Source organism: Puntigrus tetrazona, chromosome 17 (genome assembly GCF_018831695.1).
Source record: "Puntigrus tetrazona isolate hp1 chromosome 17, ASM1883169v1, whole genome shotgun sequence".
In the NCBI taxonomy this organism is placed as follows: domain Eukaryota; kingdom Metazoa; phylum Chordata; class Actinopteri; order Cypriniformes; family Cyprinidae; genus Puntigrus; species Puntigrus tetrazona.
The window spans coordinates 11,412,352-11,438,667 of record NC_056715.1 but is presented as its reverse complement, the minus strand read 5'-3'; the positions used below and the strand labels follow the sequence as shown (position 1 = coordinate 11,438,667).

Sequence of the window (26,316 nt, the reverse complement as noted above, 5' to 3'; positions counted from 1 at the left end):
AGCTGGCATCCCCTAAGAAATTATTAATTATCTGGTTAATGTGCATCAGGCTGTGTGTCGGTTGATTAATCACCAGTGAGGGGGCTGTGTGCTGGAGGGGGGGCTTTATTTTCCTTTCTGAGTTACTTTACCTTCCACCTTCCTCCCTCCTTTGCTGCCTCCCCCAGCTACTCGCACAGACGCTTTTGTCTCCTCCACAGAGGTTTTCAAGGTTTCTGTACTGATATCATGGAGGCCCATCAACAATGTCTTTGATTTTATACTTTCTCTGTATCTTTTTGGTGCCTTACTTCATTGAAAATATATTGTTGTTTTCTCTGGGTTTTGTGTTGTAATAAGGTTTCTCATTGTAGAATTTATTTTAAACGTCTTATGATTATAGCAACTAAGCAAATTAGAAAAAAAATTGGTTTTGAAAATCTGCATTTATTATTGTTGTTATTATTATTACTTATATTGATTTGGTAGACTTTTGCATCTAAAGCAACTTTCTCAATCAGTTTATGAGGATTGAACCCAAAAGGCTGATGTTGGGTGGTCTGCTAAATTTGCTGAATATGACATTTAATATACTTTTCCCCCTAAAATGTTCTTGAGACTAAACATTGTTTATATTATATTGTTTAAATGTTTGATGTTAGTATGATTTGATGTGACACTAGTCTGTAGTAATGACTGCTGAAAATTCAGCTTTGCTATTACAGGAATAAATGACAAAAAATATAAAAAAAACCCCAAAAGATAAAAATTAGTGCTGTCTAAAGATAAATTGCTTCCACCATAAGTTTCTGTTTACATAATATATGTGTGTGCACTGTGTATATTTATTATGTGTATATATAAATACACACACATGCCTGTACACATTTCAGAAAAATGTTATGTTTATATATTAAATATATTTATATATAATGTAAATAATATTAATATAAAAATAGACATCAATATTTTCAAAATATATCTGAATAATTCTGTGTATATTTATTTACATAATAATTATACATATAAAAACTTTTATTTTGGATGTGATTAATCATTTGACAGCACTAATAAGGATATATTGAAATATATATATAAAATGTATATAAAAAAATAATTCAATACTCATCATACATATTGTTCATAATCTCTTAATTTTCATGCCTGCCAGTTTACTGAAATCACAGGGTCTGTTGTGACCCGACAGTCCCTGTTCTTTTGTGTAAATCAGTCGCTGCTGCTTGCAGTAGGAGTTTGAGTATGTGTGTGTTTGTGTGGGAAGCCATTGATGTCTCACTGTATCTTCCGCGGAGAGCGTCTCCTCAGCCCCAGTTGAGATTAAACATTTAATAGCGTATTACAGCATTTAGCCGTGGTTGTGGCCTCCATAGGCTTACGCCTGTTTCCCATAGTCACTGCTCCGTTTCTGCAGTCTGTGAAATCGGGAAAGGAATAGGAGAATTGCATTGTAAACAAAATCCCACAGGGCGGCATGTGATCTCTCTTTCAGGCCGAGCTAGTTAAACGGTGGTGCTAGTTGGACAGAGAAACGGGTTGCCCTGTTTGTGCTGTGAAAATCCCAACAAATATCATATTCCCTTTGCTGACAGCGGCTTGATGGTGCCAAACAATGTTCGTGGCTCAAAGTTCAGCATTTGCATTCGAATTATTTTATCCCCTATTCCTTACAGGGCTTCCTGAGCACAATATGATAAGTAAAGCCAAGTTTACTTTGCTTAATCTCTGCTATTCCCAAAAGTGCAGCAGATAAGGGAGGAAGGAGAGAGAGTGAGAGAGAGAGAGAGAGAGAGAGGGGCCACAAACAAATCACACAAAGAAAATTTGTTTACTTACTGTTAAAAGTCCACCACGGTTTTTCACTGATCATTGATTTTATTCAAGTTTCATGGGGTCCTGTAATGGCATACAAGCCACGGGGCCATCTTGTAAGAAAAAAAGTGGGCAAGCGAGACTTCGGTTCTACTGATATCATTCACCCTATTTAACCTAAAAGGCAGCAATTGGGGATTTGAGTGTTACATCATTAAATTGAAGACTTAATAAACTGAATAAATTGAACAGTCTTGCATTTTTTGTCAGTACTGGGACATCTGGGAGATTAAATGAGCTGGTTAGACTCCTGAACTGTTGATTCAACCCATGCAATCTTTTGGGAGCGTTTTCACGCTGTGAAAGGTCAATGAATCAGCATACAGTAAGATCATGCCCTTTCACCAAGCATCACCTAATTGATTCGTATGTTGAGCCGCATCATTATTACATATCTAATACACTCCGTAGTTGGCCATACAGGACTAGCATGTTGTTGAGAGATAGAGTTTTGCTATTTTTTTCTGTCTTTTGGACACACACTCCTCTAAGACCAAGTCGCTAATGAGAGCAGGGAATGGAGGTTACGAGGGACTAAAAATAAATGGCTGTATAGGAGTTTGCTCAGTGATTTTTCCCATTGATTAGTCGCATAGCTAATGCACGCTCATTCCTCAGCTCAGCACTAATTAGCATGCTCAGCTCAGCTTCAGACCAGTTGACCAGCAGCTTCTCCGCAGGCTTCCCGCCGCCACTGAGTGACTCTGAGTACCACCAGCCTCGCTTAGCCCAGCTCTTGCTTGACTAGATGCTTTTGTTCTTTTTGTCTGTTAATTCGCTTTAGTTTTGTGCTAATCGTAGATTTTAGTGTTAATGACATGGCGAAGCGCAATAAAAGGACATTTGATGACTTCATTGCAGATTTTGGAAGTTATCATAAATCTTAATTTGTCACTGGGTAGCTTGCATTCACTTGTAGCATAAACACTGGCCAAGAACTGTCAACTCAAAACAGGAGGAGACTGTCTGACCTACATGTAAAGGGACCAACCATAGTGTGCTTTGTTTTTATGTCATTTAGAGCTGCAGATATCTAAAATGCATTTACAGAAAACACTGAAGGAAAATGTGTATATGCTAAAGTGCCGTTCAAAAGTTTCTTTTTCAATTAATATTTTTATTTAGCAAGGATGCATTAACTCATATACAAACAACAAATCATAGATGATGGTAAATGCAGTATTTGTTTTTTCTTGTATGTATGTTACAGAATCATGTGGTATGGAAGTCTGAAGGCTGCTGAAAAATCCAGCTTTGGATTTAGAAATAGTTAAATGTTAAATTGACAGGATATTTCACAATTTCACTGTATTTTAGATGTTTGCGTATGTCTATGTCTGTCCAAAGGTAAATAGAACTAAAACAGAACTTCAGAATTGACAACATTTGAATTCATCATGAATTCATTTTCCAAACCGCGTTTGTGGCTTATCCTGTATCACTATGGTACGCTTATAATACATTTTTATATTCACACTATTTCAAACTGGTTCTGGAAAGAATCCAGTTTTCTTCTGTTAAGCCAAACTCTCATAAGTTGTGTGGAACCCAGCTAATCACTTTTTAATGACTATTTGTATGGACATGATTTGAGCTAAATTGGATCAATTTATGATAACATTATTATTATAGAGCTTGTTATTGAAAAAAGAATAGCAAAAACTAAAATTAGCCCTCCATTTCTTTCTGACCTAATGAAACAATACCTGTACTTCCTTTAGTATTCAGTGCGATTGATTCAAGCCACTCGACATATGTAATACACCGCTATAGTATTGTATCACACTTACATGGAACGACATGATGTAGTTAGCCGCTACGCTAGTGATTAATGGCGATAGCAACCTGAAGGCCCTATAGTGCTGCGTGATGGCTTTATTTGACTCTCTTCATGCCTGTTCTCAGTGCCTAGCCAAAAAAAAAAAAAATCCCTGACGCGATGCTATGGGAAGCGTTTGAGAAAGTGCATGGCAGTATCATAGCGGCACTTAGAGGGGGATTAGATTCTCGTCAATGTGCCTCTGAGGCTGTGCTAAAGTTACCCCTCGCAGGCCCTGGCCATTGACTGCTACTCTAATGGCCTAGTCTGTTTCCTCCTGATGGGCATCGACTGTAGGCCTGATCAATATGGGTTTCCATCCAGAATCCGAGCGGGATGCTCAAAAACCAATAAGCAGGCCGAACGGCATGAGCGAACCCCGGAAGTAAATGAATTAGTTATCAAATGGTGGTTGTGCTCAGGGTGTTTGCGCTTTTCTCTGGAGTGTAATTGTCGCAGTGGTGTAAGCTTTTAATTTCGGGTTTTCCCTTCTTCATGTTTTAGGCTAATCTAGGTGAAGCAGTAACGTTTGCAACTGCATGTGACGACTTGTGTCAACATGCGACAACCCAAAGCTGAACTAAAGACTTTTTTCATTTTCATTTCACGTTATATACATTCTCTTCAACCTCAAAAAAAAAAAATTAAAATGCATAATTCAAAATACGGATTAAAAAAAAAAAACAATACAGAAAATTAACGCAATGCATATTGCTGTATTTGTTACAGTGATATTCATACGAGTGAACTGCAACAGAGGATAAAAAGTATCACTGTAGCACCAATTTGGACAACATCCCGTGAACGCACGTAACGTACGCAAAATACGCTGTTTATACAAATCAAAGCAAAAATGTACATACAAGACATATGTTTCCATTGCGTCTAAGACAGAACTGAATATGTTATGTGTTCACAGGATGCTGTCCAAAATGACACTATGGTGATGTTACATGCTGAATTTTTTAATAAAGTCATATTTTTGTTTTCGTTTTATACAGAAGTATGCATAGCTTCATGATATTACGGTTGAACCACTGACAGCAGATGCAGCATTCAGACGACAGCTTGCTTACTTTTCTGCACCTTAACAGGCAGTCAATGGGACAGTCACAGGCCTCCCAGCATGCATCCAAAATATTTTAAATTGTTTTCCGAAGATGAACGATGCTTTTACTAGATTAATCACAGTTTTTGTTTGCATAATAAATGTGTGTGTACTGTGTCTGTGTATGTTTATTATGCATATGTAAATACACTCACCTGTATTAATTTAAGAAAAATGTTATATAGGTATATTAAATATATGTATATATAATATACATTATATAAATATATACATGTAAATTATTATTTTCAAAATATATATATGTGTGTTTATACATCGGCAAAATTAATTGTAAATGATTGACCTCAATTTATTGAATCTACTGACAGTGAGTTTCATTTCATCAGTGATCTGAGGATGTTTATTTGTTGCCCCCTTATATAAACTTATTGATTTAGTATCAGAGACCGATCGATAATGCTCAAATTTCATTTTGTTGTAGTTTTTTCTTTGTTTTTGTGCCTTCAAGTTATCAACAATTGCATGCAGCAGGGCATCTCTAAAGCAATGTGAATGACACTATGGCTGATGCCATGGCCGAACTGGTAAAAGTGTGTATTTTCAGTCCCACAACTGCATTTTTTTCCCACCGTGTGTCTATTCTTTGCCACATTACCTCACCATCTTAGCATAGCTCGAGCATCTCCCCACGTTGGAATCCAGTTTCCAGCCCCATTCACGGCAGCCGGGGATCAGATCTCAACCCCACTCAATCTTTACCCTGGAGAATGTGCATTCTTTCAGTCAAACCTATCGATCGACTCTATTCCTGGACCTCCAGCGAGCCCGTCCCATCCCCAGTTTGGTTCCTCTGCGAACGTTAACTCTGATGGCTCAGGATGGCCCTGTGGCATCCTGGCAAACGAGGGTCTCTCGTTGTCTCCTCTTTACAACGACACAAAATTTTAACTTCGAGCTCCCTGATCAGTCTCGAGGCTGTCTGTTAAGAGCGCTCTTTGTTTTGCAGAAGACGCTGGTTCAATATTATGGCATCCCTGGTGACACGAGTAGAGAAGCTATTATAACTGATGCTCCAGAGGAAGGGGAGGAAAAAGCCAACAGTGTGGTTTGGGTTCTTCGCTGAGAGCTCTGGTAACCCGACCCTCACCGTCCAACCGGAACAGGAGGAGGGATGATCAGGGGACTTGTTGCAATCGCGCAACCCTATTCCCAACAGCACGCACATACACACACGAACACACTCCTTCTGTCATGCCCACCTTCTTTCTTTCTTCTTCCTTTCCTTTTTTCTGTATGGAAATACGTGCCTGCCATTATTGGTGTATTTCTTTAGACGTGTCAGGAATTCGAGGCTCGGGGCTATAAGAGTGGCAGAGCTTCAATTGGCAGCAGTCAGGTTAATAAATTCTGAATAGAGATGCATAAATCAGTGAGAAGGGCCCGCTTTTTTTTCCTCCCAGCTTTTGCTTTTCTTCCTCCTCTCTAAAAAGAGGCCTTCAGAGGATTGTTGTCTATCAGTCCAGAAAATGGAGAGGAGAATGCCTTCAATACCCAGGGCTGGTTAGCAGATTGTCATTTTTAGGTTTGATGTTCCTGGGTCTAATTGTCTTTCATGTGAACAATGGCAGCAGCTCTCTTGTGAGACGCGGCGAGCGGGGTAGAGGAAGGGCGGCCCGTGCATAGCAATGTCCTTTTTTATTATTAGCTTGTGAAATTAGCAAGCTGGAAGTCGTTACAAGGATTTTCAACCGCCCGCCATCTCGCTCCCGTCCCCCCCTCGATCCTTTCGCTCTATTCTTAATTGTAATGCAGGGTTTGAATTTGTTTGTGGAGCCGTCGACAATAGCGGCGACGAACTCGGCGTTAATAGACTTTTACTCGTACTCCTGCACTTCCAGTCCGAGTCCTAATAAGGTGTCTGTCGTAGAGGCGGAATTTGTTTAAAAAGCGTGGTAATTGATGTATTGCGGCGAGTGCGAGCTAGGCCCTGCTTGATTAATGTATGAGTGTGTGTGTGTGTGTGTGTGTGTGTGTATGTATGTGTGTGCTGCTTTTTGTTGAGCCGATTTTAAAAAGGCCTCTTAACTGGGTCTGGGGATAGTGGCAAATGCTCCGCTGTAAACTACTTCATAGCAGCTGTTAAAGGACCTGACAGCTGCTGATGTCTCATGGGGTTTCGTGCTTTTTTTCCCGTCCTGATCAGAGGAGGAAAGGGGTGAAAAAAAGAAAAAGAAGTGTAGGCGATATAGTCCTTGTCAATAATTGCAGCACTTAAAAATCTTATAGAGGATTTTTTTTTCTCATAGTGACTATCCCCTGAGATGCAGTTTCAAAGGTTCATTTAGTTTCACTTTTATGCCTTAGGGCTGGAGCAGAGAAAAAGAGTTTATTTTCACCAAAGTGATTCATCTTGGTTTAGTCATTTTGAAGTTACCATAGTCGCAAATAATGGACACTTAAAGTTCATCTAGGTGGTTGGCCAGGTTAAAGCTGACCTCAGCAATTTATAGCCAGTGGTGCTTTAGTAGATTTTAAAGCCCGTAGGAGTGTTCACATATATTTGTGGGCACTTTATTGTAGAAATACTCTCCACAGCTTTTTCGGTTTGGTTTTATTGGTGGTGCATACAGTATGACATCATGGGTCTCTGTGCTATAAAGATGGTCACCCTTTCTCTGTCTCTTAGGTAAGATGTTTAGGGTACCTGATACCTTCCTCAAGGGAAATCTATAGTTAATGTATCTGTTAAATATAATAAAAATAAAATAAAATTGGTAGTTTAAACGAGATAATTTTGGGTAATTTTGGATCTTTTATTCTGTGTATAGTTGTTTTGTCTTTTTATTGTTAATATCATTATTATTATATTATTGTAAAGTAATTCATATTTATTAATGTATTTAATTATTGATTCTTTATAATTATTGTTATTATTATTATTAATGTGTATTAAATTATTTATTCCTCTTTTATTATTGAATCAATTATTATTATTATTATTATTATTGCAGTGTTCATTATTTCATATTAATTACTCTTAATCATATTATTATTATTATTATTATTATTATTATTAATAGAATTGTTAATGTTGCAGCTTTCACACTATTTTCACAATTTTCTCACCATCATATTAATTGAGACTACATATAGTTCTCATCGTTATGGGCCCTGTGAAAACTGACATGTTTTCAGCAGCATTCATTTGTTTGTTTATTGTTTATTTATTGCTTTTACAATTTAATGTGAACTAAAAACTGCATGAAATATGTTCTTTTAATAATTAGTTTCACCATAAGACTGAAAATGTATATATATATTGGCAATTGCTGTTCATGAAAAAAAAAAAAAAAAAAAAAAAAAGTCAACTACCCATAAAAGTAGAAGTACCATATGAAGAAAACAATATTGTGCGTCTTGACTGAAATCTATCTTGGAGGCCAGTCATTCAGTTGCTCTGCTTTTAAAGTGATGTGACATTTTGTGAACCACTTTCTGGCCCGGATATAGAAATGCACAGAACATGGTACAGCACTAAAGCTGGAATATAATGTTCTGTTCAGTCAGTATAACACTGTGCTTTTTTTAAACGTCCTCAGCTTGCGCTCCATCCTTTTCTGCAGCTCATCATCTCCACCGTCAGCCTAATTCAAAGCCCAGTATCAGATACGGTCCTAACAAACGCTGTGCTCAAGGCAAAGGGACCTCAATTATAAAACAGCTCCACCGGTCATGGGTTAGCCTGCGCGAATCTGACGTCCCACCTAGACACACATGTACACACACACACACTCTCTCTCGCAGTAAGAGTGGCCCGAGGCTTTCCATTCTAATTGCCACTCCACAACAATGTGGCAAAGAAACGCCTTTGTTATCGGCCCTTTGTGCGTAAGAGATCTGCCGATAATTAAAGCTAAAAGCCCTGGAAATTCTCTTTGATAAGGCATAAATATTAGTTCCTTCCTAATGGTTTATTGAAGATAATATGCTCTTTAAACAAACACTTCCTGTATTAGCACACTCAACAAAAAAGGGCGCTCGCGGCCAGAATGTGCATGGGTCTTTCCTTTCAGTCACTTCTTAATCGGTATATTAATGTAGATACACGCAGATAGAGCCAGGGGTTTTCTGCCCTTTGTAATATTCAAACAAGTTTTTTTGTGGCGTGTGAGTGTTTGTGTGCCCTTTCGCACCCCTGATAACACACTCTTGATGGAGTCAGGTGTCTGGCCTTTATCGGTTCAGCAGATTAGAGTGAGATTAAGGGAATAGAGGAATAACGCACAGTTTTGGCTCGTCTGAATATGGAGAACAGCTCTCCAGTGCTGTTCTTTGGCTGCACAAATTGACTACATCTGAAGTGGCAATTTCACTGTTTAGATAAGCTTTATTGGCTTTTTGGAAGAATATGTCAAATTGACAATTTTATAATTATGCTCGGTTTGAGAGCTATTGTAGTGGTTGAATAAAACCTAACGGCACCAGTTCAGCATTCACTGTAATAGCCTGAACAAGCAATTGTATTATTGAGAAGTTGGTACAATTTAATTGTATTATCATGCAGAGTGTATGCTAATACTTTTTTTGTGAATATGCATTATGAAGCACATATTACGCAGCATTTTTGCCTTTTTGAATGCGTCACCAGCTGTCCCGTCTTATTATTCCAAGCGAATATAAAACAGTGAGCGAGTGCGGTTGAGTCTGCTCAGCAGTCTGACAAGAAAACACAGTGAAAATTTAAAGATGAAGTATGTCATTTTTTATGTTAACATACTTCTCTTAACCCAGCTTAATATGTAAAGATTAGAAGTAAGTTGGTCTGGGCGGTATATTCATCGATGAATTCCCGCACATCTCATCATTAAAGCCAGATCCTTGATCACTGCTCTGTGTATTCACTGGTGCTCCTTTTGAAAAAACAAGACAAACGAACCGATTTACTGACAAGATGCACGTGAATATTTCAATGAATATATCACCCAGCTTTAGAAGCAAGTTGGTTTTCTTAAAGTGTAAACAATGTCATATTTGTTCAAGCAGTGTACAGCAACACTGGCTCTACCAATGGTAAAAATTACTTAAATATCCTAATTGAACTATGGCCTAATCCTGGTTTAATTAAATAAAAAAAAATATGTTTACACTTAATTTCCTTTGTGAGTGCCTCACGGTACCATAAGTGGAAATTAATGTTTGTTTTTGTGTAATGCCACTACTGCTGTCAATTGATCCTAAGTTAATCATGGGCTTCCAGTATCTGTTCAACATGTTCACTTCAGAACACTCTCCAACTTTCTGGCACGTGCTTAAAAACCTCCAGGTTTTCCACAAGACAAAGTCAAAACCACACACATTCTCCCCTCAACGGAAACCTCCCTTCGAGGCCCCTCCTGCGGTAATTTCACTACCCAATTACAGTAATGTGGCGTGGAGGAACGGGTTAGATGTTTCCACCCTAAGGCAGAGCCTGGCATTCGTAATCCTTTAGAAGCACTTAAGAAATTGATGTTAGCGCCTCTGCGTCTGTTAGCTAGCCTGCGGCCGGCCTGATTGCATAGTCTCCTCCCTTTAATTGGATCATCAGAGTGTGATCGGAGTTTTGGAGCTCAGATTATGTAAGCCTGACTTTGAGTCCGCTAACCTGAGCAGGGCTCTGCACTCGCTACCTGTGCTGACCTCAATGTGCCTAAGTGCTTCTTCTCATCAGGGTCTTTGGCCACTGTATCAAAGCAATCCCAGGTGCTTTATTAATTTCTTATGTATATTTATATGTGGTATCCCCAGGTCGTCTATTTGAATGACTGTTCCTTCTTAGAGAGTCAAAATTGATCATTTGGAGAGGTGAAATGTTTTGTGAGGAGGAAAGGAGGAGGAGGTTGTTTTTACATCAGCTCAATAGCATGTTTTTGTAAGTACATTGCTGGCTGATTAATAGATTTATTATATTAAAATATGCACCGTTTGTCATGGCAGTGGCATAATGCTCAAGATATGTTGAATTTTCATCCCTGCTAAAAAACATGAATTTTATTACTGCAGAGGGAAGTTATTTAGTTAAGAAAGAGCTGGATGGCGTAATGAAACATAGGAGTCTTTAAGTTTTTACTCATTAATTCATTTATTTTTAAGTTACCTTACGTCTTTAGCCCACTTATGCATATATTACAGTAAATTGAAAATATAATCTATTAATAAAAAGTTAAAAATGCACACAAATAGACACACATATGTTATAATATGTAAGTAAATTAATCAAATAATTAACTGAATATGTACAGTTTTAGCTGCCTCACAGTATTAAGTCACAAATGGACCATAGATTCTCAAAAGGATGTGGATATGCACAGGGATTGGTTAGTTTTTCCCAACTGACCAGGCGCTGGCCTTCTGTTTGCCACTGTGGTCGCCACCTCTAATTGGACGGGTTATTGTCATGTGGATTTGGGTAGAGGTAGTTCACGATCCCTTGCACCTTTTAAGAGCATCAGCAAGTGTGAAAAGAAATGATTACTGTAAATGGCCTCATTGTGCCTCCACGCTGGCTTAGTTGTGCTTGACTGAGCCGAGAGTGGAGAAGGAGGTGGGAGCGGAAGAAAGGAGGGGGAAAAGGAGATGGAGGGGTCCTGTCGCTGAAAAGGAGAGAGAGAGAGAGAGAGAGAGAGAGAGAGAGAGAGAGAGAGAGAGGTGGACAGCAATACAGCACCTTTGTGCAGAAACCACCGTTGTGCAAAATTCTGAATTTAAAAATGCATTTTTTGAATGTGAATTGTAATTTGGCCACAACATGCAAGATCAGAAAATAAAATGAAGAGGAATATTCTGAATTACAGTTCAAAGAAACTGAACAGTCACGCAACTTGATTTGACTGGCCTTGACCGTTTATTCACATTTTAACATTAAAGTAGATTTTATCCTTTAGTTTTAAGGTTGGTTGTGAAATTATGTCTTCTATAAAGAGTTCAGATGCAAATCAAAAAGTAAAAACAGCTGAACATAAATATAGAAGCCTGATAAAAACGCTAATAGAAGAAATTTTCAGATGGCACTTTTGAATGTGAACTCTTCGTGCATACATGCACACATACACAGTTGTGAAGTTGTATTTACATTTATAATATTACAATCGATTTTTTGTTGATCCCCTTTACTTACGAACATGGACTTGGTGTTTTCTGTTTGACTGACATTGTTACGGCTCCTTCTCAAATCAAATCCTATTTCTCCTGTTAACCAAACATGGAGAGGTTCATTGTGCTGGAAGAGGGCTGCCCGCTAGCCAATGAAACCAGCAACGAAACAGCTGAACTCACAGAGAGCAGTCTGCGATTGCTTCTGTCATCATCAGCCTGCCTACAATATTTGTGCTCTGATAAATGATCCAATTCAATCAGAGCACCCAGTTTGCTCTGTGTGGGTATTTGTGAGAGTATGTGTGTGTGTTTATGAGGACATTGAGAGAGAAAAGAGAGAGAGAAAGCATATTTACCTCCCTTTATTAAATCTCACAATTGTCTCAAGAAATGTTGGAACCATAAATTCAGTTCGTGGTTCAATTTAGAATATCAAAACAAGCCTCTCCTCTCTACCCATCTGAATGGGGTGTTTGTGGGAGGAGAAAGACTCCAGCAATGTCATGGAGGTTAAACTAAGATCTGACACGCTCAAAGTGCTCCTAGCATGTGTACCATAATGCAAAACACCCACTATCCTAATAAGCAACATTGTATTTAAAGGGCATATTACACCAACTTTATAGCATTTTAACCTTTCTGGCGCAAAAACCTTGATAAACAATATATGTGCTTGCTAGTACTTCACGCTTCCCCCCCCAATACATTTTTTTCTGCATTGAATGGCATTGCCATTTTTAGGAACTGGCTTAGAATTGTTCCTGTGGCACCATCAGTTGATTTGTGTTGATATTATGACATCATTTCCTGTTGTTCAGATTTAGTCACATGATACGCGATAGATGCCACATCATGTAAATGGGTAAATAAGGTTAGTAATATTTTGATTATGATGCCATAGCCTTTGCAAAATTGGCTATGAACAACTTTTCTTGAAACTGAACTAGTTACTAGATGTTGAACTAAACAGCGAAATGTCAAAACCTCTGTCTCTTTGTTGTATGCATCAAGTTTCTCTCAGATTTATACTAGGACATAGAGATCTCTCAATTGAGACTCATCCATCCTGAGCTGGAGGTGTAAACAACCCCAATCTTCCTTTTGGGGGTGAAGTGGAGGGTCTTTTCTCCCTCTTTCCTCTAATGGGGTCCCCTGATACAGGAAATGTCATCAGCTCAAAAATAGATGGATCCTAACCACGACTGTGGACTATTAGAGTACCAACATACACAATGATAATTTCATTTTATTCCCTTTCCTACGAATAACATCATACTAATTTGTACAGAATTGCAACTTTGTAAAAATACTTAATTTTTTCTTGTGAGATCAGGATCAGTATTACGTTTTATTGAGTAAATATGAATGTTGCTTGTCTATGCAGGTTTTCTAGATGATTGCTAGTGTGTTCCACCTGGTTGTACAATAGCTGCTACAGACGAGGAATCTAAATCAGGTATTTTTTTATATATATATATACACACACACACACACACACACACACACACACACACACACACACACACACACACCCTTGAAAAAAAAAAAAAATCCCTGTCCATGAGGCCGTTGACCAGCATATCAAAAAAACCCAGTCACAGTTCGTTTTGTTTAGCATCATGATTAGTGGGCATGGACATGTTGCCACATTTGGACATATTTTAAAGATTATATGCTAGAAAACTTTAAATATTTCACATACTTTTGAAAATTCAGCATTTAGTTAACCCTAAAAGGACTGTGTAATCACAGTTGGAAACCTGATTTCCCAGAGAGTTTGGCATCTCCTGGAAAACGTGTAGCCAGCGCTCTGTGGTCATAACATCTAAAGTTGAGACTAACAGTTAGTCTAACTGCTTTACCTGGGTACAACTTGATTTCTTTCTACAGTTCTTATTATGGTGTAGAATCATTGCTTGCATCAAACACGCAACAGTGCCCACTTCCTCTTTATTCTCTTCTACAAAATCGATACAATTAATCACGGCAGATCTCATTAGGGTGTAGTTGGGCAACTGAAGAGACCTTGAGCAGACCCGTACCCTCCCTCTCTCCTCAACCTTTTTTCCTCTACATTTTCCTCCTCTTTGTCCATTTTTGTCAACATTTTTGTCCATTTATTCTTGCTTTGGTCTCTTCAGTTTCATTTTACTGACAAAAGCAGACAGTGGCCGCTTCGGTAATAGCTTTAGCTCCACTGGCCTGTCAAATCCATCCTTCTGCTGTTGTATTCTCGATTGAAGAGTTGAAGACTTCTCAAAGTCCCACACTGAAAACAAATCCTTTGTTACAGGAAATATTGGAGGAAAAAAACTGTTTAATAGATGAAACTCCTTTAATGTGGCCACAAAGTGGCCCCCCATTCCTCCGATCACTCACTCAACTTCCTCCTCTTTTCCTCCATCTTCTCTTGTTAGTCAGGAGGTGTTGTGCATGCTGATACACAAAAGGCTCCACATCTTTTTCTGCGGGGCATAAATTACGCCCGTGCGGCAGATCGTCTATGAGTGCTTTCCTCAGTTATGGATTGCTGCGTTCTGGACTTGACAGGAACATAATTAGAACTCTTGATGAAATCTACAAAATTATTCCTCCGTGGCTTCAGTGGTCCTGAAATGTATCCATATTTGTCACCGTGCACTTGAAGGGCCTGTTAGCGCACAGCAGTAATGGCTCCGTTCATTTATCCTGTAATCTGAGGATGATAGAGGAATAGTTAGTCGGATAGATAGATGGAGACCAGGAGTGGTGGGGGGATGTTACCTACTGAGAATGAGAAAGTAGAGGAGGGGGCATGTTGATTAGTCGCTGTCTCATTTTTGGTGTGAACAGGCCAACATGGACATGGAGAAGGGCCAGAGCACAAGACCACTGACAGGAAGCATTTTGCCAATACAATTCTATATATGATGAAACAGATTACTCAGTAGTCAGTCTACCGAAGTAAAGTAACACTTACAATGAGGTAATTTGTTAATTACATTACTTAAATATATTAATTAATGTATGCCAGTGAACAACAATTTTAACAGCATTTACTAAGTTTAACTGAATGTATATTTTCATTAATAAAGGGATGCATTAAATTGATCAAAAGTAACAATAAAGTGATTTATAATGTAACTGAAGGTTACTGAAAACTCAACTGTAGTGGAAATGACCTTAGCTGGCCTTCAGTATTAATATAACTGATATATATATATATATATATATACATATATAAGAGTGTAGGTCATTATCACTCTGTTGGAGCCCTGATCACCTTGTCATCCTGTGATAATGACTATACTTGCCAATTTTCCACACTGATTGAAGCTCTTTTCTCCCCTTCTCCATTGTTTAACAGTAGATTATATCATATATCCACACTATCTTGCTTTAGACCACAACAAAGCATTATGTACACCAGAACCTGATATTGTGAGCTTAGTAGGTGAGCTGTGAGATGCCTACTTTCTTTCAAGTCTTATCAAATGTACAGTTGAGCAGACCTCATATATCCATTCAGTCTTTTCAGATGAAGATATCTTGTGTTCACCTGCATTCTTGTTTCAGGCTAACATTTTGCATTTCTTAGGCGTCTGTTTATTCATTGCTTGATTTTGACCCGCGCGGTCCTCTGTCTCTCTTTTACCGAAATACGAGGAAGCTCTCACCCTGTCAGGGTGGTGCAGTGGGGCAGAAAGACAGCGTGCGTGTTTAACGTAGGAAGAGGGAGGAAAGGAGCGACAGAAGACTCATTTAAATGAGATATACAGCCAAACCTCATATGCATGGCCGAGGAGAGAGGGGGGAAAATGAGAGGCGGAAAGAGGAGAGACAGAAGAATTGAATATGGATTAGAGGGATGAATATTCTATTATTTCCCCCCATTCTGCTGATCTCCCTGTTGCTCCTCGGTGCTCGAGTTGAAATATATTGATGTGGCAGAGAGATCGGTTTCTGTGGCCCATGTAGTCCGGGGGAGATGTGTGGGTGTGCCACTTGAGCCGTGGATTATGGGTACGGCACGGTATTCGTCTACCTCCCTCAGACCTGAAGCCAATTTACAGTCAGTTTTCCAGGTGCACGGATCTGGTTTAGAGTAATGAATGCCGATGAGCAAGTTTTCCAATGTGCATGTGTACGGTACCTTAAATCCGTGTTGCCGGTGCATCTAGGAGATCTGCCTGGGCCTTTGTCTATGTTTGTAATCTCTGAGATGATTAGAGAAGTCTCTTACCCCCTGCGGAAGAGCCTAGAATGATCCCTGGGGCCCAGAATGCGTCCGCACATATTGCTGAAGCATACCGAATGTCTCAAAAACCGGGACAAGGAGGGAGTTCAGATATGGGTCAGGTTAGTGTTGTGTAGAAAATATACAAATTTGGCCCACAGGAAGTGGCATGGCAAGTGTTTTCGTGATAATCTCATTTAAAAGTGGCTGTACGGAGAGCTTTAGCGTGTTGTGGAAGATTTGGCTGCTCAGAGGTTAGATAGGGTAAAGGTCTGCGAGGTGAAAGCTTATCTAACACAAGGCTCTGCAAGCTTCATTACAGGACACACAACTGCATGAACCATAAATCAGTGAAAGCCCTTCTTTAACTTACTGACCACACAAACAGTTCTGAGCAAATTAGTAGACTGTTTAAAGGTGTAGTTTTTCTGTTTGTCAATAAAAGTTGCTTTTCAAGTAAATAACTACATTAATTGTTTTTTAAATAATACCTACAGTAAATTCTTTAAAGAAATAGTTTACCCAGATTTAAAAAAAAATTACATTTACTTGTTGTGTTTTTCCTTAAACAAATATATTTTTAAATAAAATAAAATAATACAATTTACATACTAACATTATTTTTAGATAAATAATGAATACACTTTTAATATATTTTTATGAAAGTATTATTAAATTAGGTTAAATTAAAAGTGCTTTCTAAAATAAAATGTAAAAAAATTCACTTGCTTTGCATGTTTCATAAATATTGTGGTTTTAATAGTCTGCAAGAGTTGGAAATACTTTGATATATTATAAAAGAATAGTTCACAGACAAAAAAATATTTAAATTTGATATATATATATATATATATATATATATATATATATATATATATATATATATATATATACTGTATATATCTTTGTGTGTGTGTGTGTGATAAGCAACTGGAATTCAAATTTGTGTAAATTTAAACCACATTAATTTCTTGAAAGATTTGAATGCAAATCAGGAGAACTGTGTGTGTGTGTGTGTGTGTGTGTGTGTACTGAGCAGACACCTCCTCTACATCCTTTTAAAGCACTCTAGGTGGTGAGTCTACATTGGCTTAAGGACTCCATGTATTCTTCAAGGGCAGCGTCTTCCTATATAAGGTGAGCGAAATCGGACCCTAATGGCTTTGAAGGAAAGAGTGATCATGGGGAAAGTAAGGTCAGACAGAAAGAGTAAGACCGAGATAAAGTCCCACCTCTCTATCAAAACAGCACTCTCAAACTGAACAGTTAGCTTACACAAGCACCTGTCACTAAAGGGCAATGATTCACTGGCAAAACCCAAAAAGTACATTGTCTTACAGTTGTCAACAGTAGCATGTACGTGACCACAAGACATTTTTTCCCAGCCATATAAGATGAACTATGGAAGTGGCAGCCGGAGCGTGAGCCTTGTGGCCAGTGGTGCAAATATCAGTAATGGCTGAGTGGTCAAGCAAAAGTAGCCATCTGGTTTTCTTCAACTGGTGTCAGTAGGAAAGGATTGAAATGTCTTGAGCCACTTTAAAGCCTTTGGTTGAGTCATGCATTAGGGATGAACCATTTTCTTTTTCTTTCTTTTAGTAACATGGAGATGTGTAATGGAGATATGATTTTGAGAATTCGGGGGGTGCTTGCACATCCTATTTTGCTCTGTTGTGAGTAGCTGGCAGGGTGTTTGAAGTGTTCTGAATGGTTTTTAGCATGTTTCTATGTGTTTGCTAGAGTGTTTCAGTGGAGCTTAGTAGTGGCTGGCCAATATGAGAGCAGAGCGGAAGATGCCCCATTATAAAGCCAAATATATATATTAAAAAAAAAGATAAACACACAATTTAGCATAACAAAGTAAACAAAACAAATCAAATTTGGTGCATTTGATGAAAAAAAGATCTGACTGTGATAAAAAAATAGATATGTATTTTTACTTAATATATGTTTTTTTTTTTCAAAAAAAAAAAAAGTATTATTTGAAAAGTAAGTTTGATACTTTAACCAGCACCACACTCAGCAATCTGACCTTGCTGATATATTGGCTGACCACTAGTTTCTACCAGCTACAGTTTTTTTGGTTTTTGTTTATATTATTGTATATTTGCTATAAAATTAGTTTGCTCGATGCAGTGTTTTTGCTTGTTAGTAGTCATATACCCCTTTTGTCAACATGGTATTTAGTCTTCATTATGTAGTTTTTGCTGTCCTGCTCTGGTTTTGGTCTTTTTCCCTCTCTCCCTCCCTCCACCCCGTGCCATGTAGTAATTCTCTACTGCCTTTTCAGGATCCAAAGAATAAGATTTGAAGCTTGTGCAATTTGTCCTGACATAAGGAGATGTTTAGAGATGTGCTCCCACAGAGAGAACGAGAGAGAGTGACATGCGGCCTGACTTGTTTTCGGGGACCTCCCTCTCCCCAGCGCCCCTTCGCATTGTTCCCATGTCCTGCTTGACTGCCGGCATCTAATCTTGAGGGGTAAGAGAGCAGAGACTCCCTTGGGTTTCTGTGCTCAGCACCTTGTTAGACAGCTCCTCCAAGTGCACTGGCTCCTGCCTCTCCTGTCAGCCTCCACTCGCCATCTCCTCCATCTCGGTGTCTCTCAGTCGTTCCCTTTTTAAATCTCACTTCTGCCGAGACGCGTCGGCCTGTCGTCCGAGGCCGCTGTATTACAGGAGCTCTGAATGAGGAGCTGTCAGCGGAAGCTTGCCGTCGAAGAGCGCAGCGTGTTCACGTTAAAAAGAAGTGTAGGGTGGGAAATAATGCAGTGTTTACAGAAAGATCAGGATGTAGGTGTGCGCTGTGTGTGATACTGTTTAACAGTATTAAGCCAGATTTACCACCGCTGGCTGTCGTGTGTGTGTACAAACTAGTCTCTTCCTCTAAGACCCTGTCATCAGTGTAGTGCAATAACTGATAATAACTGATAATGAGGCTGTCGTCATTTACATGTAGAGGCAGTTAATTAGAGCTGCAAGTTATTTAATAAACTGAATTTCCATCTTCAAAGTGGATGAGGCCGAGAATGAAATCATTTGGCAGTTATTGTTACATCCTAATATATCATAATAATAAAATAGCATGGAGTAGAATAGACCAGAATGGAGAAAACAAAAGCTGAATAGCTGAAAACCAATTCATATGTATTTTTGAATATACATATACTAATCAAGTATCGCAGTGTAAAATGAAAAAGGTAGAATGAAATAGATCTTAATAAAGAAATAGAATCATTCGAATTGAAGTAGAGTAGCCCATAATACAACTGAGGAAAGTAGAACAGAATTGAATTGAATAGAATGCAAAAAAATAATCTCTGTATAAATATATTACTGACAATATTTTAAAAATTATAACAAATGATATTAAAAAAGCAACTAAATATTCAAGACTAGTGGTGACCAAATGTAACAATAGAATCTTTTGAAGAAAAAAAAATTGAAATCAAATTTGAAATTGTTTATGCATGTTTATTTATAATTTTAGAGCAAATCCCCTGAAAGGTGAGTTCACGCAACTTCCAACAGTTAGTTATTAGGTTTTGTTGGACCTGTAAATGAGTTTTGGCCATAAAGAAAATGACATGCATTTTATAGCATTTAAAATTCATCAGCCAACTGAAAATATCTGAAACCCTTACCACATTCTGGGCCAGTTTGTACTAGCTTTCAAAAGGCGCTAAAATACAATCTTAATTAGCCATTCACTCGCTAAACAATGTTTACTGAAAAAGTTATTTATCACTTGTGTCAGTTTGATGGACAGAACATATGTTACCCTGATGAAGAACATAGCTTAAATTGAAAATAAGATGACACAGTACGACTGTAGCGACAGCGAATGGCCTTTAGATTTGTATTCTCTTCTAGTTTTGGCCTAAATCCTTTAGTCAATCATTTAATTCCTACTCAAAACGTATTTTAGGCTCAGATGAGAGGAAAAGAGCAATGCTCTACTAAAAACTCCTCTACCCTCCTCCTCCCGCCATCCCTCCTATTGCAATTAACATGTATATGAGGAGTCTCAATGGTGTCAAATGGAATTAATTAAAAGTGTAAAACGGCCATTAAGAGAATGTGGAGGATAAAGGCAGCAGGCGAATCCTCTCTCAAGGGTCAGCCGCACAAAAAACAATGTGAGTTCCTCACATCCCGCAGGACACGCAATATCATTTCAGCAAATGCCACCCTGGCTTTATTTATTTATATTTTAAACTTGCCTCCCATTACCTCTTTGGTGACTATATGAGAGAGAAGCGCTTCACCGTTCTCTATAGAGGCTTTTGGTTTCTGCACTAATGTGAAATCGTGAGGGCTAAAGCTTGAGAGAAGCCCGCTAGAATAAATTAATTGAAAGGATTAATGATGGATTTGCGGCGGCTACAGATGAGAGGAAGACAGTTTATAGGACTCTGAGAAAAGTGGCTCCTTTAAGCTGCTTGAGACGGGCTGAAGGAAAAAAAAAAACCCTCATTATGATCAGAGGGGACGGACTGTTGTCCCTCAAACCCTGCTTCGAATCTCTAAAGTTCTGGAGATGTCCACCCTCACTTTCCATATTATGGCAACATGCAGCTAATTAGAATATGGGCGGTAAGTGCGCCTCTTAAACGCATGCTAATTATCTCGTCTGCCGTCCGTGACCGGAGTCAGGAGGTAATTGGCCCGCAGCAACGTGACAACTCCAATCATCTCCCGAAATTAGTCGCCCTTTACAAGGCCAGGCCTACTGCACTCCCCCTTCGATAGGGAGAACAATCAATTTGATAAGTGGCCATGCGGCCCATTGTTTTACATTAATTAGACTAATTGCGGAGTGTTAGTCTTTGTTGTGCAGCGTGAGGGTGGTCTTTTAAAATGCTATTTTGTCGTACATATGGTGTCATTTTTCTTTCTTTCTTTCCCCCGCGCTCTGCTGGAGTCTCGGCTGTAAGTCAGCGCGGGTTGGAGCTCCAATGAACGCAGGGTTCTGTGACTGTGCCTTTGATTGGATTTCACAATGTGGGCTATGTCCCATAAACCATGTCTATGCCTAGGACAAAAATATAGGCCATGTCTTATTCATATAGCATTAGCCCAAAGGCACTCTCACCTAGCCTCATATTTATAACCTGGATTATCTTACCCACTGATCAGCGCTAATGGTGTATTTAGCCCGGGATGTGGGGATGCACCTGATATAAGACTAAAGATGTGAGGAGGCGCCGAACATCAGGGCTCCGCCAAAGGACGGTCCATCTTATCGAGGAAGCGCTGCATATTCATGGATTTGCCTCACAAATCTCTCGCTACATTGGAATTACACATAGTTCCCTCTTATAGAAAGATGCAAGAAGGCTGTGGACAGCAGAGGAGGTTTTTGCTGTGCTGCAGGTTTCGTTAACAGTGTATTGCTATTGAAGCAGTTCAGAGGTGGCAATTATACTTTTGGACACGTCATTGATTTTGCCTCATGATTACATGCGTGTCAGAAGGGTTACCGATTGTGAGCCTTCACAATACATACATGTCTTTGCTAACATTTAACCTGTGTAATGTACTAAAGTTCCTGTTTATGAGGGTTTTTATGGTAACGCTTTATTTTATACCTATTAGTTGCTTATTAGCATCCATATTACTAAAATATTAGCCATATTAGAGGTTGCATTGTTTCCTCTTGATTTGTCAGTAACGTTGATTTTGCATTGTTTCACACAACATATTAATGTTGGCTTTTGTTTGAATATGCTTGTGTGGCATCTTCATTTGCGATCATCGTTGCCATGACGTACGTGTGGGGTGGAGATTTCAAAATAGTTGTGTGTTTGTTTTAGTGCTTTCAAATATTAACAAATATTTTTGGCAGATATGTTTGGCAAAAAATCGCTTTAACTAAATTGCACCTTTAACTAACTTGAATCAAAATAATTTTTCCTAAAACTAAATTCACTAAGTAATTTCTGAATGTTGTGTACATTTATTGTCAAACAAATAATAATAATATTCATTCATTTATTTATCATGCATCATCCCCAAACTATTAGTTTAAATTAAACATCTCAATTAACTGATTTATTTATATATATATATATATATATATATATATATATATATATATATATATATATATATATATATATAATGCATCATATGCAAGCTATAAGGTGCATTTCAGTATTACACAAATCATCTTTGCTCCATTAAGATAGTTTAAAATTCTTTTACCATTTTTTCCTAAACTTGAGTCCACAACAGTTGATGGTATTAACAGTGAGAATTCTTGCGGTAAAAAAAGAGAAAACTTGACTCTGTGTTCCCAGTGCTATATATTTGTCTATTCTTGAGAGGGGATAAGCATGTTATGTGAGATGTAAAGAACTGAGGCACGTTTGGATATGTGTGAAGCAGAGGAATCTCATACCTGCTGCCTCCTCTGAGGCCTGAAGCTTCCCCAGAGATCTACTTAAGGCAGCGCATGAAAATGAACAAGGAAGTGCTTTATCTCTCCTCACACTACCATGCTTAACACATCATGTTAGCAGAAAGAGAGAAAAAAAGCCCTCACTCTGAACACTTAGGTATAATTTTACACTCAGTATCACAGGGAGCATTTCTTAGCTGCCCTACATATCAGGCTCGAATAGAGACGGAAAGATTTAAGTCAACTGTTGAAGAGGGACTTCTATGCTCATTTTTGTTCTCTGTCTGATTTATAATTGGGTTATGTTTGAGATAGCCCCATAGAAATTCAAAGTGTATGCTTAGTAAACATTAACTTAAAATTTCAGAAGAATTGATGATGAAAAAAACGATTCCATTCAAAGAACGACTCAAGACTGCTATGGCAGATTCAGTGAGCCGATGAGGTAAGTTAAAAAAATTATATTCCAGTAAATATTTAAATACTGGAATACTACTCCAGTATTCGAGTATTTAAGGAAATGAAGCCAAACCTAAACATGATCACCATCTTGGCATGGAAGACCATTTCTGCATACATGCACATTTTGCACACTGTGCTTTAACCTGAATTCTGATGTGTCTCAGCCAATTTTCCATTGTCTAAATCGTGACGTCTGTTGTTTGGTCATATCTGTAGCTGCTTATTGTTGGCTGATGCATTGCTTCTCTGAAGGCCAAGTTGTGGCTGCCCATATCTCTGAGGGGAAATCTAGCTGAGTGGCTTTATCTGAAATGGAGAGAAAGCAGGAGGCACCGGGCTCTCTAAGTGAACCAAATGTTGCTCCTGGCAACAGCAGATATGCCCGTCTCCAGTCCTGTGCCTGGAGATGAAAGTGGAGTTGGGCCCTGTGCCTATATATGCATAGACTTTCCCTCAGAACTAAGAGGACGGAGGAAGATAACTGTGCTACTAAGAATAGAGAGACTTTTCATCTATTTGATGTACATGCCACGGATATAATGCTGAATTAGCACATTTAAGTGAATGTTCTTAATGATCTTAGAATCGCAATTTGTGACAGTTTAAAGCTGCTTGTACCTTTTACTAGTGTTGTGATGTTACAAAATATGCTGCAGTGTACAAATTGTTATATGGGTCAGTGACTTGATGCAAATTTTTGTCTGGTTGTAAATTATGTCATTTAATTATTAAGCATTTAATATATATTCATATATTTAATGAATATATATTTTACTGTGATTTAGAATATATTATTGGCATTATAGCACAGTTATGTTTCATATCTGTACCTTTCTCTATATCTTTCTACTCCCATACTAGTAAAGAGCTCAGAGTGGGGCAGAGCTGGTAACCGGATATATGCTGGACATTAGTTGACAAGGTCACAACTCATCTCTTGCTCTTTTTTTATGTGGGCCAGGATGCACTTGCCCCCTGTTTTTTTTGTTGTTTTTTTAACAGGTTGTGTACATTTTGTGTTGTTTGTGAGCACTGGACTGATACAGAAGCCAGTTGTTGAGTCATTATTCAGTGTTTCATGTACGTTACATCGCTCTTATCTTCTATGCCTTTTATTTCGCAGACCTGTCTTACTCCCTCAGCCAAACTGGTGGTGATTTCCCTGGCTGCTTTGCATATCCCATTAATATTTTATTGCAATCGTTCATATCTGTGTGCAGGGTTGACCTGAGCACCAGCATGTCAGCCTGCGTTGCTTGTAGTACAAAATGTGGTTTACATGAAACAATTAACACAGAACCCCAAAGGTCTTTTACAGGTCTAGTACACGGAGCCCAAGCCGCCCCAAATACCTCTCCTTACAAAAAGGCAGCGCTATCGTGACAATATAAAATCTTGTATCAGAGCTGCACTTTTGTTGTTGTTGTTGTTTTGCATTTTTCTCAGTGGTACACAACTTAGGCTTCATATCAGCACAAGCATTGTGTGTGATGCCTGTACTCCCATGGTGGAATTGTCTGAGATTAAAGATGTGTCTATCTTTTGTACAGGCTCTGATTACAATAGTGTATTTATGGCATATGAGCACACAGCCTTTTAATTGAAATCATTCATCAATAGCTTCTGTGACTTGCCTTGATTAAGCTGTCCCATGTGTCCCTTTAGTGTAACTCTACATTGTGGCTTTTATAAATACTTTATTATTTTTTACCTATTTTAATAACAATACATATAACACACATATATATATATATATATATATATATATATATATATATATATATATATATATATATGTGTGTGTGTGTGTGTGTGTGTGTGTGTGTGTTCTTATATTTTAAATTGGAAATAATATAAATATATTAGTTGTTTACATTTAACAGCATTTAATTTAATGTTACTTTACATTCCTTTGTCATTATTTTTTTACGTTCTCTAGCAATATCAAAGTGAAATATATGAGAGTTGATTCTTGTTCTTTATAAGAATATTATATTATATTATAATTAGTATAGTTCACTGAGAAAAGAGAGAAATTACGTAGAAACAATTTTCACTTGCTAGAAAATGTTGTTAGTAATTTGAAAGAATTGGCCACTCATATTGAATTAAACTTGAGATTTTAATGTATTTTGGCAGTATTTTATTGTGAAATTGCCATATTTTTTTTCCAATGTCAATATATTTTTGCAATGTATCACTTAAATTATTATTATTATTATTATAATTAGTATTATTATTAATGAACAATACTTTTTTAATAACTTTCAGATTTCAGTAAAGAGGTGGACTGTTCATGCTTAGCCGCTCAGTTTATTTGAACCATTTTAGATTGTTAACTTCTGTGAAATGCTATATAAACTTCCCTGAAAAAGCATAAATAATGTGAGAGTGCTTCTTTTCCCACAAGCCATGAACGACGTGGGACGATATTTCTGAAATTACGAGCTGTTTATGCATATTTATTTCCGCTGACATTTTAATTATTTGGGGCTCCGTTGGAGAGATCACATAAAAAGTCCTATAATGCTCCCCCTAATTAGTATCACCTCCAAATTAAAACGGAGGACTTTGGGAATGCTGTCATTTTCAGAAGGCCATATTGGAATTATGTTTCAATCAGCAGCCGTGAAATAATTACTTGTACACTTCTAACTGCCCGCATTTACCAAACGGTCTGCAATTTACAGCCATCATGTCCGGCAAAAGCAATCAATGGGGTGGCTATAAATTCTGCCGCAGTCAAACAGACGGATATTGTTTGTGTATGATTGTGAAACATTAGAGCCATGCTGAAGCGCTGCCTCGCTGATATTGTGATATTACTGCTTGAGAAATGTAGATGGTTTTGTTGCTCTTAGCCTCTTAGAAAACGGTTACTACTGTTCAGATTTTCAGATCTCTTTCTCTCTCTCTCTCTCTCTCTCTCTCTCTCTCTCTTTTCTTTGAATATATATATATATATATATATATATATATATATATATATATATAAGTATACTGTATTGTAGTCAACATTTGACGTGGATCAAAAAAGTGAATCAAACACATTTTAGGTTTTTAGGACAACTTTAATGAAAGGTTATAGTGTATGTGTGTATGATATATTTGTAGCACATTGAACATGGTGTGGTTGATCAACAGTAAGTGCTAAAGACAATAGTTATTCATTATGGTGAATGCATACTTTGCTGTGTGTGTGTGTGTGTGTGTGTGTGTATACATATATAATTGCATTTCAGAATTACGAAAGGTACACACTTTTTTAATATTTTGTGTTGTAGAACATGATTAAAAATTATCATTTGTGTGTGTGTCTTTTTTTCTTACCTTTTAAAAATGAGG

The 26,316-nt window shown here is 37.9% G+C and overlaps 1 protein-coding gene across 5 annotated transcripts in view; it reads left to right on the top strand.

Moving 5' to 3' along the window:
* Positions 1 to 26,316, top strand: part of esrrga (estrogen-related receptor gamma a) — a 144,719-nt gene that overhangs the window by 36,335 nt on the left and 82,068 nt on the right. For 3 of the 5 annotated variants that reach the window (XM_043262141.1, XM_043262138.1, XM_043262135.1), the window contains exon 2: positions 13,276 to 13,347. The exons of the other annotated variants lie outside the window; for them this stretch is intronic. The gene's annotated coding sequence lies outside the window, so the exon portion shown is untranslated. The remainder of the gene's footprint in view (positions 1 to 13,275; positions 13,348 to 26,316) is intronic. 5 annotated transcript variants of the gene reach the window in all.